The sequence below is a fragment of the Asterias amurensis genome, chromosome 2, assembly GCF_032118995.1.
Source record: "Asterias amurensis chromosome 2, ASM3211899v1".
In the NCBI taxonomy this organism is placed as follows: Eukaryota; Metazoa; Echinodermata; class Asteroidea; order Forcipulatida; family Asteriidae; genus Asterias; species Asterias amurensis.
In genome coordinates, this window is record NC_092649.1 from 15,940,853 (window position 1) to 15,954,552 (window position 13,700).

At 32.4% G+C, this 13,700-nt stretch overlaps 1 protein-coding gene across 3 annotated transcripts in view; it reads right to left on the minus strand.

Annotated features, from left to right (window-relative positions):
* Window positions 1–13,700, minus strand: part of LOC139954292 (protein O-mannosyl-transferase 1-like) — a 95,784-nt gene that overhangs the window by 23,890 nt on the left and 58,194 nt on the right. The gene's annotated exons all lie outside the window — the stretch shown is intronic.

Below are 13,700 nucleotides of genomic sequence, written 5' to 3' on the forward strand. Positions count from 1 at the left end.
GATGCCGGTATGGGTCGATTTTTCAGATTTTGGGTGAAATTTTTTTCGTTGATTTTATGCTTTCAAATGATACAGAAGATACTACCAAAGACACTTACTAGAGTGGACTAGGTATATTAGCGAAAGTTTGAGATTTATTAAGAGTTTTGTGAATTTGGGTTTTTGGTCAAAAATCCAAAAAAATCTGTGATGCCGGTATGGGTCGATTTTTCAGATTTTGGGTGAAATTTTTTTCGTTGATTTTATGCTTTCAAATGATACAGAAGATACTACTGAACACTGTTTACTAGTGCGGACTTGGTATATTTGCGAAAGTTTGAGATTTATTAAGAATTTTGTAATTTGGGTTTTTGGTCAAAAGTCCCCAAAAATCTGTGATGCCGGTATGGGTCGATTTTTCAGATTTTAAGTGAATTTCTTTTCGTTGATGTTATGCTTTCAAATGAAACAGCAGATACTACCAAAGACATTTTACTAGAGCGGACTTGGTATATTAGCGAAAGTTTGAGATTTATTAAGAGTTTTGTGAATTTGGGTTTTTGGTCAAAAATCGAAAAAAATCTGTGATGCCGGTATGGGTCGATTTTTCAGATTTTGGGTGAAATTTTTTTCGTTGATTTTATGCTTTCAAATGATACAGAAGATACTACTGAAGACATTTTATCAGTGCAGACTTGGTATATTAGCGAAAGTTTGAGAATTATTAAGAATTTTGTGAGTTTGGGTTTTTGGTCAAAAGTCCCAAAAAATCTGTGATGCCGATATGGGTCGATTTTTCAGATTTTGGGTGAAATTTTTTTCGTTGATGTTATGCTTTCAAATGATACAGAAGATACTACTGAAGACATTTTATCAGTGCGGACTTGGTATATTAGCGAAAGTTTGAGATTTATTAAGAGTTTTGTGAATTTGGGTTTTTGGTCAAAAATCCACAAAAATCTGTGATGCCGGTATGGGTCGATTTTTCAGATTTTGGGTGAATTTCTTGTGGTTGATTCTATGCTTTCAAATGATACAGAAGATACTACTGAAGACATTTCATCAGTGCAGACTTGGTATATAAGCGAAAATTTGAGATTTTTGAAGAATTTTGTGAGTTTGGGTTTTTGACATTTTATCAGTGCATTTTTCAGATTTTGGGTGAAATTTTTTTCGTTGATTTTATGCTTTCAAATGATACAGAAGATACTACTGAAGACATTTTACTAGTGCGGACTTGGTATATTAGCGAAAGTTTGAGAATCATTAAGAATTTTGTGAGTTTGGGTTTTTGGTCAAAAATCAAAAAAAATCTGTGATGCCGGTATGGGTCGATTTTTCAGATTTGGGGTGAAAAATTTTTCGTTGATTTTATGCTTTCAAATGATACAGAAGATACTACTGAAGACATTTTACTAGTGCGGACTTGGTATATTAGCGAAAGTTTGAGATTTATTAAAAATTTTGTGAGTTTGGGTTTTTGGTCAAAAATCCAAAAGAATCTGTGATGCCCCGGTAAGGGTCGATTTTTCAGATTTTGGGTGAAATTTTTTTCGTTGATTTTATGCTTTCAAATGATACAGAAGATACTACTGAAGACATTTTACTAGTGCGAACTTGGTATATTAGCGAAAATTTGAGAATTATTATGAATTTTGTGAGTTTAGGTTTTTGGTAAAAAATCCAAAAAAATCTGTGATGCCGGTATGGGCTGAATTTTCAGATTTTGGGTGAAAAAAGAATTCGTTGATTTCATGCTTTCAAATGATACAGAAGATACTACTGCAGACATTTTATCAGTGCAGACTTGGTATATTAGCGAAAGTTTGAGATTTATTAAGAATTTTGTGAGTTTGGGTTTTTGGTCAAAAATCCAAAAAAATCTGTGATGCCGGTATGGGTCGATTTTTCAGATTTTGGGTGAATTTTTTTTCGTTGATTTCATGCTTTCAATTGATACAGAAGATACTACTGAAGACATTTTACTAGTGCGTACTTGGTATATTAGCGAAAGTTTGAGATTTATTACGAATTTTGTGAGTTTGGGTTTTTGGTCAAAAATCCAAAAAAATCTGTGATGCCGGTATGGGTCGATTTTTCAGATTGTGGGTGAAAAAAAATTCGTTGATTTTATGGTTTCAAATGAAACAGAAGATACTACTGAAGACATTTTATCAGTGCGGACTTGGTATATTAGCGAAAGTTTGAGATTTATTAAGAATTTTGTGAGTTTGGGTTTTTGGTCAAAAATCCAAAAAAATCTGTGATGCCGGTATGGGTCGATTTTTCAGATTGTGGGTGAAAAAAAATTTGTTGATTTTATGCTTTGAAATGATACAGAAGATACTACTGAAGACATTTTATCTGTGCAGACTTGGTATATTAGCGAAAGTTTGAGATTTATTAAGAATTTTGTGAATTTGGGTTTTTGGTCAAAAATCCAAAAAAAACTGTGATGCCGGTATGGGTCGATTTTTCAGATTTTGGGTGAATCTTTTTTCGTTGATTATATGCTTTCAAATGAAACAAAAGATACTACTGAAGACATTTTATCAGTGCAGACTTGGTATATAAGCGAAAGTTTGAGATTTTTAAAGAATTTTGTGAGTTTGAGTTTTTGGTCAAAAATCCAAAAAAATCTGTGATGCCGGTATGGGTCGATTTTTCAGATTTTGGGTGAAATTTTTTTCGTTGATTTTATGCTTTCAAATGATACAGCAGATACTACCAAAGACATTTTACTAGAGTGGACTAGGTATATTAGCGAAAGTTTGAGATTTATTAAGAATTTTGTGAGTTTGGGTTTTTGGTCAAAAATCCAAAAAAATCTGTGATGCCGGTATGGGTCGATTTTTCAGATTTTGGGTGAATTCTTTTTCGTTGATTTTATGCTTTCAAATGATACAGCAGATACTACCAAAGACACTTACTAGAGTGGACTAGGTATATTAGCGAAAGTTTGAGATTTATTAAGAGTTTTGTGAATTTGGGTTTTTGGTCAAAAATCCAAAAAAATCTGTGATGCCGGTATGGGTCGATTTTTCAGATTTTGGGTGAATTTTTTTTCGTTGATTTTATGCTTTCAATTGATACAGAAGATACTACTGAAGACATTTTATCAGTGCAGACTTGGTATATTAGCGAAAGTTTGAGAATTATTAAGAATTTTGTGAGTTTGGGTTTTTGGTCATGAGTCCCAAAAAATCTGTGATGCCGGTATGGGTCGATTTTACAGATTTGGGGTGAAAAATTTTTCGTTGATTTTATGCTTTCAAATGATACAGCAAATACTACCAAAGACATTTTACTAGAGCGGACGTGGTATATTAGCGAAAGTTTGAGATTTATTAAGAGTTTTGTGAGTTTGGGTTTTTGGTCAAAAATCCAAATAAATCTGTGATGCCGGTATGGGTCGATTTTTCAGATTGTGGGTGAATTTTTTTTCATAGATTTTATGCTTTCAAATGATACAGAAGATACTACTGCACACATTTTACTAGTGCGGACTTGGTATATTAGCGAAAGTTTGAGATTTATTACGAATTTTGTGAGTTTGGGTTTTTGGTCAAAAATCCAAAAAAAATCTGTGATGCCGGTATGGGTCGATTTTTCAGATTGTGGGTGAAAAAAAATTAGTTGATTTTATGGTTTCAAATGATACAGAAGATACTACTGAAGACATTTTATCAGTGCGGACTTGGTATATTAGCGAAAGTTTGAGATTTATTAAGAATTTTGTGAGTTTGGGTTTTTGGTCGAAAATCCAAAAAGATCTGTGATGCCGGTATGGGTCGATTTTTCAGATTTTGGGTGAAAAAAAATTTGTTGATTTTTTGCTTTCAAATGATACAGAAGATACTACTGAAGACATTTTATCTGTGCAGACTTGGTATATTACCGAAAGTTTGAGATTTATTGAGAATTTTGTGAGTTTGGGTTTTTGGTCAAAAATCCAAACAAATCTGTGATGCCGGTATGGGTCGATTTTTCAGATTTTGGGTGAATCTTTTTTCGTTGATTTTATGCTTCCAAATGATACAAAAGACACTACTGAAGACATTTTATCAGTGCGGACTTGGTAAATAAGCGAAAGTTTGAGATTTTTAAAGAATTTTGTGAGTTTGAGTTTTTGGTCAAAAATCCCAAAAAATCTGTGATGCCGGTATGGGTCGATTTTTCAGATTTTGGGTGAAATTTTTTTTGTTGATTCTATGCTTTCAAATGATACAGAAGATACTACTGAAGACATTTTATCAGTGCAGACTTGGTATATAAGCGAAAGTTTGAGATTTTTGAAGAATTTTGTGAGTTTGGGTTTTTAGTCAAAAATCAAAAAAAAATCTGTGATGCCGGTATGGGTCGATTTTTCAGATTTTGGGTGAAATTTTTTTCGTTGATTTTATGCTTTCAAATGATACAGAAGATACTACTGAAGACATTTTACTAGTGCGGACTTGGTATATTAGCGAAAGTTTGAGAATCATTAAGAATTTTGTGAGTTTGGGTTTTTGGTCAAAAATCCAAATAAATCTGTGATGCCGGTATGGGTCGATTTTTCAGATTTTGGGTGAAAAAAAAATTTGTTGATTTTATGCTTTCAAATGATACAGAAGATACTACTGAAGACATTTTATCAGTGCAGACTTGGTATATTAGCGAAAGTTTGAGATTTATTAGGAATTTTGTGAGTTTGGGTTTTTGGTCAAAAATCCAAAAAAATCTGTGATGCCGGTATGGGTCGATTTTTCAGATTTTGGGTGAATTTTTTTTCGTTGATTTTATGGTTTCAAATGATACAGAAGATACTACTGAAGACATTTTATCAGTGCAGACTTGGTATATTAGCGAAAGTTTGAGATTTATTAAGAATTTTGTGAGTTTGGGTTTTTGGTCAAAAATCCAAAAAAATCTGTGATGCCGGTATGGGTCGATTTTTCAGATTTTGGGTGAATTTCTTGTCGTTGATTCTATGCTTTTAAATGATACAGAAGATACTACTGAAGACATTTTATCAGTGCAGACTTGGTATATAAGCGAAAGTTTGAGATTTTTGAAGAATTTTGTAAGTTTGGGTTTTTGACATTTTATTAGTGCATTTTTCAGATTTTGGGTGAAATTTTTTTCGTTGATTTTATGCTTTCAAATGATACAGAAGATACTACTGAAGACATTTTACTAGTGCGGATTTGGTATATTAGCGAAAGTTTGAGAATCATTAAGAATTTTGTGAGTTTGGGTTTTTGGTCAAAAATCAAAAAAAATCTGTGATGCCGGTATGGGTCGATTTTTCAGATTTGGGGTGAAAAATTTTTCATTGATTTTATGCTTTCAAATGATACAGAAGATACTACTGAAGACATTTTACTAGTGCGGACTTGGTATATTAGCGAAAGTTTGAGATTTATTAAAAATTTTGTGAGTTTGGGTTTTTGGTCAAAAATCCAAAAGAATCTGTGATGCCCCGGTAAGGGTCGATTTTTCAGATTTTGGGTGAATTTCTTTTTGTTGATTCTATGGTTTCAAATGATACAGAAGATACTACTGAAGACATTTTACTAGTGCGGACTTGGTATATTAGCGAAAGTTTGAGATTAATTACGAATTTTGTGAGTTTGGGTTTTTGGTCAAAAATCCAAAAAAAATCTGTGATGGCGGTATGGGTCGATTTTTCAGATTGTGGGTGAAAAGAAATTCGTTGATTTTATGGTTTCAAATGATACAGAAGATACTAATGAAGACATTTCATCAGTGCGGACTTGGTATATTAGCGAAAGTTTGAGATTTATTAAGAATTTTGTGAGTTTGGGTTTTTGGTCAAAAATCCCCCAAAATCTGTGATGCCGGTATGGGTCGATTTTTCAGATTGTGGGTGAAAAAAAATTTGTTGATTTTATGCTTTCAAATGATACAGAAGCTACTACTGAAGACATTTTATCAGTGCAGACTTGGTATATAAGCGAAAGTTTGAGATTTTTGAAGAATTTTGTGAGTTTGGGTTTTTAGTCAAAAATCAAAAAAAATCTGTGATGCTGGTATGGGTCGATTTTACAGATTTGGGGTGAAAAAATTTTCGTTGATTTTATGCTTTCAAATGATACAGCAGATACTACCAAAGACATTTTACTAGAGCGGACTTGGTATATTAGCGAAAGTTTGAGATTTATTAAGAGTTTTGTGAGTTTGGGTTTTTGGTCAAAAATCCACAAAAATCTGTGATGCCGGTATGGGTCGATTTTTCAGATTTTGGGTGAAATGTTTTACGTTGATTTTATGCTTTCAAATGATACAGAAGATACTACTGAAGACATTTTACTAGTGCGGACTTGGTATATTAGCGAAAATTTGAGATTTATTACGAATTTTGTGAGTTTGGGTTTTTGGACAAAAATCCAAAAAAATCTGTGATGCCGGTATGGGTCGATTTTTCAGATTTTGGGTGAAAAAAAATTCGTTGATTTTATGCTTTCAAATGATACAGAAGATACTACTGAAGACATTTTATCAGTGCAGACTTGGTATATTAGCGAAAGTTTGAGATTTATTAAGAATTTTGTGAGTTTGGGTTTTTGGTCAAAAATCCAAAAAAATCTGTGATGCCGGTATGGGTCGATTTTTCAGATTTTGGGTGAATTTTTTTTCGTTGATTTTATGGTTTCAAATGATACAGAAGATACTACTGAAGACATTTTATCAGTGCAGACTTGGTATATTAGCGAAAGTTTGAGATTTATTAAGAATTTTGTGAGTTTGGGTTTTTGGTCAAAAATCCAAAAAAATCTGTGATGCCGGTATGGGTCGATTTTTCAGATTTTGGGTGAATTTCTTGTGGTTGATTCTATGCTTTCAAATGATACAGAAGATACTACTGAAGACATTTCATCAGTGCAGACTTGGTATATAAGCGAAAATTTGAGATTTTTGAAGAATTTTGTGAGTTTGGGTTTTTGACATTTTATCAGTGCATTTTTCAGATTTTGGGTGAAATTTTTTTCGTTGATTTTATGCTTTCAAATGATACAGAAGATACTACTGAAGACATTTTTCTAGTGCGGACTTGGTTTATTAGCGAAAGTTTGAGAATCATTAAGAATTTTGTGAGTTTGGGTTTTTGGTCAAAAATCAAAAAAAATCTGTGATGCCGGTATGGGTCGATTTTTCAGATTTGGGGTGAAAAATTTTTCGTTGATTTTATGCTTTCAAATGATACAGAAGATACTACTGAAGACATTTTACTAGTGCGGACTTGGTATATTAGCGAAAGTTTGAGATTTATTAAAAATTTTGTGAGTTTGGGTTTTTGGTCAAAAATCCAAAAGAATCTGTGATGCCCCGGTAAGGGTCGATTTTTCAGATTTTGGGTGAAATTTTTTTCGTTGATTTTATGCTTTCAAATGATACAGAAGATACTACTGAAGACATTTTACTAGTGCGAACTTGGTATATTAGCGAAAATTTGAGAATTATTATGAATTTTGTGAGTTTAGGTTTTTGGTAAAAAATCCAAAAAAATCTGTGATGCCGGTATGGGCTGAATTTTCAGATTTTGAGTGAAAAAAGAATTCGTTGATTTCATGCTTTCAAATGATACAGAAGATACTACTGCAGACATTTTATCAGTGCAGACTTGGTATATTAGCGAAAGTTTGAGATTTATTAAGAATTTTGTGAGTTTGGGTTTTTGGTCAAAAATCCAAAAAAATCTGTGATGCCGGTATGGGTCGATTTTTCAGATTTTGGGTGAATTTTTTTTCGTTGATTTCATGCTTTCAATTGATACAGAAGATACTACTGAAGACATTTTACTAGTGCGTACTTGGTATATTAGCGAAAGTTTGAGATTTATTACGAATTTTGTGAGTTTGGGTTTTTGGTCAAAAATCCAAAAAAATCTGTGATGCCGGTATGGGTCGATTTTTCAGATTGTGGGTGAAAAAAAATTCGTTGATTTTATGGTTTCAAATGAAACAGAAGATACTACTGAAGACATTTTATCAGTGCGGACTTGGTATATTAGCGAAAGTTTGAGATTTATTAAGAATTTTGTGAGTTTGGGTTTTTGGTCAAAAATCCAAAAAAATCTGTGATGCCGGTATGGGTCGATTTTTCAGATTGTGGGTGAAAAAAAATTTGTTGATTTTATGCTTTGAAATGATACAGAAGATACTACTGAAGACATTTTATCTGTGCAGACTTGGTATATTAGCGAAAGTTTGAGATTTATTAAGAATTTTGTGAATTTGGGTTTTTGGTCAAAAATCCAAAAAAAACTGTGATGCCGGTATGGGTCGATTTTTCAGATTTTGGGTGAATCTTTTTTCGTTGATTATATGCTTTCAAATGAAACAAAAGATACTACTGAAGACATTTTATCAGTGCAGACTTGGTATATAAGCGAAAGTTTGAGATTTTTAAAGAATTTTGTGAGTTTGAGTTTTTGGTCAAAAATCCAAAAAAATCTGTGATGCCGGTATGGGTCGATTTTTCAGATTTTGGGTGAAATTTTTTTCGTTGATTTTATGCTTTCAAATGATACAGAAGATACTACTGAAGACATTTTACTAGTGCGGACTTGGTATATTAGCGAAAATTTGAGATTTATTACGAATTTTGTGAGTTTGGGTTTTTGGTCAAAAATCCCAAAAAATCTGTGATGCCGGTATGGGTCGATTTTTCAGATTTTGGGTGAAATTTTTTTCGTTGATTTTATGCTTTCAAATGATACAGCAGATACTACCATAGACATTTTACTAGAGCGGACTTGGTATATTAGCGAAAGTTTGAGATTTATTAAAAATTTTGTGAGTTTGGGTTTTTGGTCAAAAATCCAAAAGAATCTGTGATGCCCCGGTAAGGGTCGATTTTTCAGATTTTGGGTGAAATTTTTTTCGTTGATTTTATGCTTTCAAATGATACAGAAGATACTACTGAAGACATTTTACTAGTGCGAACTTGGTATATTAGCGAAAATTTGAGAATTATTATGAATTTTGTGAGTTTAGGTTTTTGGTAAAAAATCCAAAAAAATCTGTGATGCCGGTATGGGCTGAATTTTCAGATTTTGGGTGAAAAAAGAATTCGTTGATTTCATGCTTTCAAATGATACAGAAGATACTACTGCAGACATTTTATCAGTGCAGACTTGGTATATTAGCGAAAGTTTGAGATTTATTAAGAATTTTGTGAGTTTGGGTTTTTGGTCAAAAATCCAAAAAAATCTGTGATGCCGGTATGGGTCGATTTTTCAGATTTTGGGTGAATTTTTTTTCGTTGATTTCATGCTTTCAATTGATACAGAAGATACTACTGAAGACATTTTACTAGTGCGTACTTGGTATATTAGCGAAAGTTTGAGATTTATTACGAATTTTGTGAGTTTGGGTTTTTGGTCAAAAATCCAAAAAAATCTGTGATGCCGGTATGGGTCGATTTTTCAGATTGTGGGTGAAAAAAAATTCGTTGATTTTATGGTTTCAAATGAAACAGAAGATACTACTGAAGACATTTTATCAGTGCGGACTTGGTATATTAGCGAAAGTTTGAGATTTATTAAGAATTTTGTGAGTTTGGGTTTTTGGTCAAAAATCCAAAAAAATCTGTGATGCCGGTATGGGTCGATTTTTCAGATTGTGGGTGAAAAAAAATTTGTTGATTTTATGCTTTGAAATGATACAGAAGATACTACTGAAGACATTTTATCTGTGCAGACTTGGTATATTAGCGAAAGTTTGAGATTTATTAAGAATTTTGTGAATTTGGGTTTTTGGTCAAAAATCCAAAAAAAACTGTGATGCCGGTATGGGTCGATTTTTCAGATTTTGGGTGAATCTTTTTTCGTTGATTTTATGCTTTCAAATGAAACAAAAGATACTACTGAAGACATTTTATCAGTGCAGACTTGGTATATAAGCGAAAGTTTGAGATTTTTAAAGAATTTTGTGAGTTTGAGTTTTTGGTCAAAAATCCAAAAAAATCTGTGATGCCGGTATGGGTCGATTTTTCAGATTTTGGGTGAAATTTTTTTCGTTGATTTTATGCTTTCAAATGATACAGAAGATACTACTGAAGACATTTTACTAGTGCGGACTTGGTATATTAGCGAAAGTTTGAGATTTATTACGAATTTTGTGAGTTTGGGTTTTTGGTCAAAAATCCAAAAAAATCTGTGATGCCGGTATGGGTCGATTTTTCAGATTTTGGGTGAAATTTTTTTCGTTGATTTTATGCTTTCAAATGATACAGCAGATACTACCAAAGACATTTTACTAGAGCGGACTTGGTATATTAGCGAAAGTTTGAGATTTATTAAGAATTTTGTGAGTTTGGGTTTTTGGTCAAAAATCCAAAAAATCTGTGATGCCGGTATGGATCAAATTTTCAGACTTGGGGTGAAATTATTTTTGTGATTTTATGCTTTCAAATGATACAGAAGATACTACTGAAGACATTTTACTAGTGCGGACTTGGTATATTAGCGAAAGTTTGAGATTTATTAAGAATTTTGTGAGTTTGGGTTTTGGGCCATAAATCCAAAAAAATCTGTGATGCCGGTATGGGTCGATTTTTCAGATTTCGGGTGAAAATCTTTTTGTTGATTTTATGCTATCAAATGATACAGAAGATACTACTGAAGACATTTTACTAGTGCGGACTTGGTATATTACCGAAAGTTTGAGATTTATTAAAAATTTTGTGAGTTTGGGTTTTTGGTCAAAAATCCCAAAAAATCTGTGATGCCGATATGGGTCGATTATTCAGGTTTTGGGTGAATTTTTTTTCGTTGATTTTATGCTTTCAAATGATAGAAAAGATACTACTGAAGACACTTTATCAGTGCGGACTTGGTATATTAGCGAAAGTTTGAGATTTATTAAGAATTTTGTGAGTTTGGGTTTTTGGTCAAAAATCCAAAAAAATCTGTGATGCCGGTATGGGTCGATTTTTCAGATTTTGGGTGAATTTTTTTCCGTTGATTTCATGCTTTCAATTGATACAGAAGATACTACTGAAGACATTTTACTAGTGCGTACTTGGTATATTAGCGAAAGTTTGAGATTTATTACGAATTTTGTGAGTTTGGGTTTTTGGTCAAAAATCCAAAAAAATCTGTGATGCCGGTATGGGTCGATTTTTCAGATTGTGGGTGAAAAAAAATTCGTTGATTTTATGGTTTCAAATGAAACAGAAGATACTACTGAAGACATTTTATCAGTGCGGACTTGGTATATTAGCGAAAGTTTGAGATTTATTAAGAATTTTGTGAGTTTGGATTTTTGGTCAAAAATCCCCAAAAATCTGTGATGCCGGTATGGGTCGATTTTTCAGATTTGGGGTGAAAATTTTTTTGTTGATTTTATGCTTTCAAATGATACAGAAGATACTACTGAAGACATTTTATCAGTGCGGACTTGGTATATTAGCGAAAGTTTCAGATTTATTAAGAATTTTGTGAGTTTGGGTTTTTGGTCAAAAATCGCAAAAAATCTGTGATGCCGGTATATGGGTCGATTTTTCAAAATTTGGGTGAAAAAAAATTCGTTGATTTTATGCTTTCAAATGATACAGAAGATACTACTGAAGACATTTTATCAGTGTGGACTTGGTATATTAGCGAAAGTTTGAGATTTATTAAGAGTTTTGTGAATTTGGGTTTTTGGTCAAAAATCCAAAAAAATCTGTGATGCCGGTATGGGTCGATTTTTCAAATTTTGGGTGAATTTTTTTTCGTTGATTTTATGCTTTCAAATGATACAGAAGATACTACTGAAGACATTTTATCAGTGCAGACTTGGTATATTAGCGAAAGTTTGAGATTTATTAAGAATTTTGTAAGTTTGGGTTTTTGGTCGAAAATCCAAAAAAATCTGTGATGCCGGTATGGGTCGATTTTTCAGATTTTGGGTGAATTTTTTTTCGTTGATTTTATGCTTTCAAATGATACAGAAGATACTACTGAAGACATTTGATCAGTGCGGACTTGGTATATTAGCGAAAGTTTGAGAATTATTAAGAATTTTGTGAGTTTGGGTTTTTGGTCAAAAATCAAAAAAAATCTGTGATGCCGGTATGGGTCGATTTTTCAGATTTTGGGTGAAATTGTTTTCGTTGATTTTATGTTTCAAATGATACAGAAGATACTACTGAACACTGTTTACTAGTGCGGACTTGGTATATTAGCGAAAGTTTGAGATTTATTAAGAATTTTGTGAGTTTGGATTTTTGGTCAAAAATCCCCAAAAATCTGTGATGCCGGTATGGGTCAATTTTTCAGATTTTGGGTTAATTTTCTTTTCGTTGATTTTATGCTTTCAAATGATACAGAAGATACTACTGAAGACATTTTATCAGTGCGGACTTGGTATATTAGCGAAAGTTTGAGATTTATTAAGAGTTTTGTGAGTTTGGGTTTTTGGTCAAAAATCCCAAAAAATCTGTGATGCCAGTATGGGTCGATTTTTCAAATTTTGGGTGAAATTTTTTTCGTTGATTTTATGCTTTCAAATGATACAGAAGATACTACTGAAGACATTTTATCAGTGCAGACTTGGTATATTAGCGAAAGTTTGAGATTTATTAAGAGTTTTGTGAATTTGGGTTTTTGGTCAAAAATCCCAAAAAATCTGTGATGCCGGTATGGGTCGATTTTTCAGATTTTGGGTGAATTTTTTTTCGTTGATTTGATGCTTTCAAATGATACAGAAGATACTACTGAAGACATTTTATCAGTGCAGACTTGGTATATTAGCGAAAGTTTGAGATTTATTAAGAGTTTTGTGAATTTGGGTTTTTGGTCAAAAATCAAAAAAAAAATCTGTGATGCCGGTATGGGTCGATTTTTCAGATTTTGGGTGAAAAAAAATTTGTTGATTTTATGCTTTCAAATGATACAGAAGATACTACTGAAGACATTTTATCAGTGCAGACTTGGTATATTAGCGAAAGTTTGAGATTTATTAAGAGTTTTGTGCATTTGGGTTTTTGGTCAAAAATCCAAAAAAATCTGTGATGCCGGTATGGGTCGATTTTTCAAAATTTGGGTGAAAAAAAATTTGTTGATTTTATGCTTTCAAATGATACAGAAGATACTACTGAAGACATTTTATCAGTGCAGACTTGGTATATTAGCGAAAGTTTGAGATTTATTAAGAGTTTTGTGAATTTGGGTTTTTGGTCAAAAATCCAAAAAAATCTGTGATGCCGGTCTGGGTCGATTTTTCAAATTTTGGGTGAAATTTTTTTCGTTGATTTTATGCTTTCAAATGATACAGAAGATACTACTGAAGCGTTTTATCAGTGCAGACTTGGTATATTAGCGAAAGTTTGAGATTTATTAAGAATTTTGTGAGTTTGGGTTTTTGGTCGAAAATCCAAAAAAATCTGTGATGCCGGTATGGGTCGATTTTTCAGATTTTGGGTGAATTTTTTTTCGTTGATTTTATGCTTTCAAATGATACAAAAGACACTACTGAAGACATTTTATCAGTGCGGACTTGGTATATTAGCGAAAGTTTGAGATTTATTAAGAATTTTGTGAGTTTGGGTTTTTGGTCAAAAATCAAAAAAAATCTGTGATGCCGGTGTGGGTCGATTTTTCAGATTTTGGGTGAAATTGTTTTCGTTGATTTTATGCTTTCAAATGATACAGAAGATACTACTGAACACTGTTTACTAGTGCGGACTTGGTATATTAGCGAAAGTTTGAGATTTATTAAGAATTTTGTGAG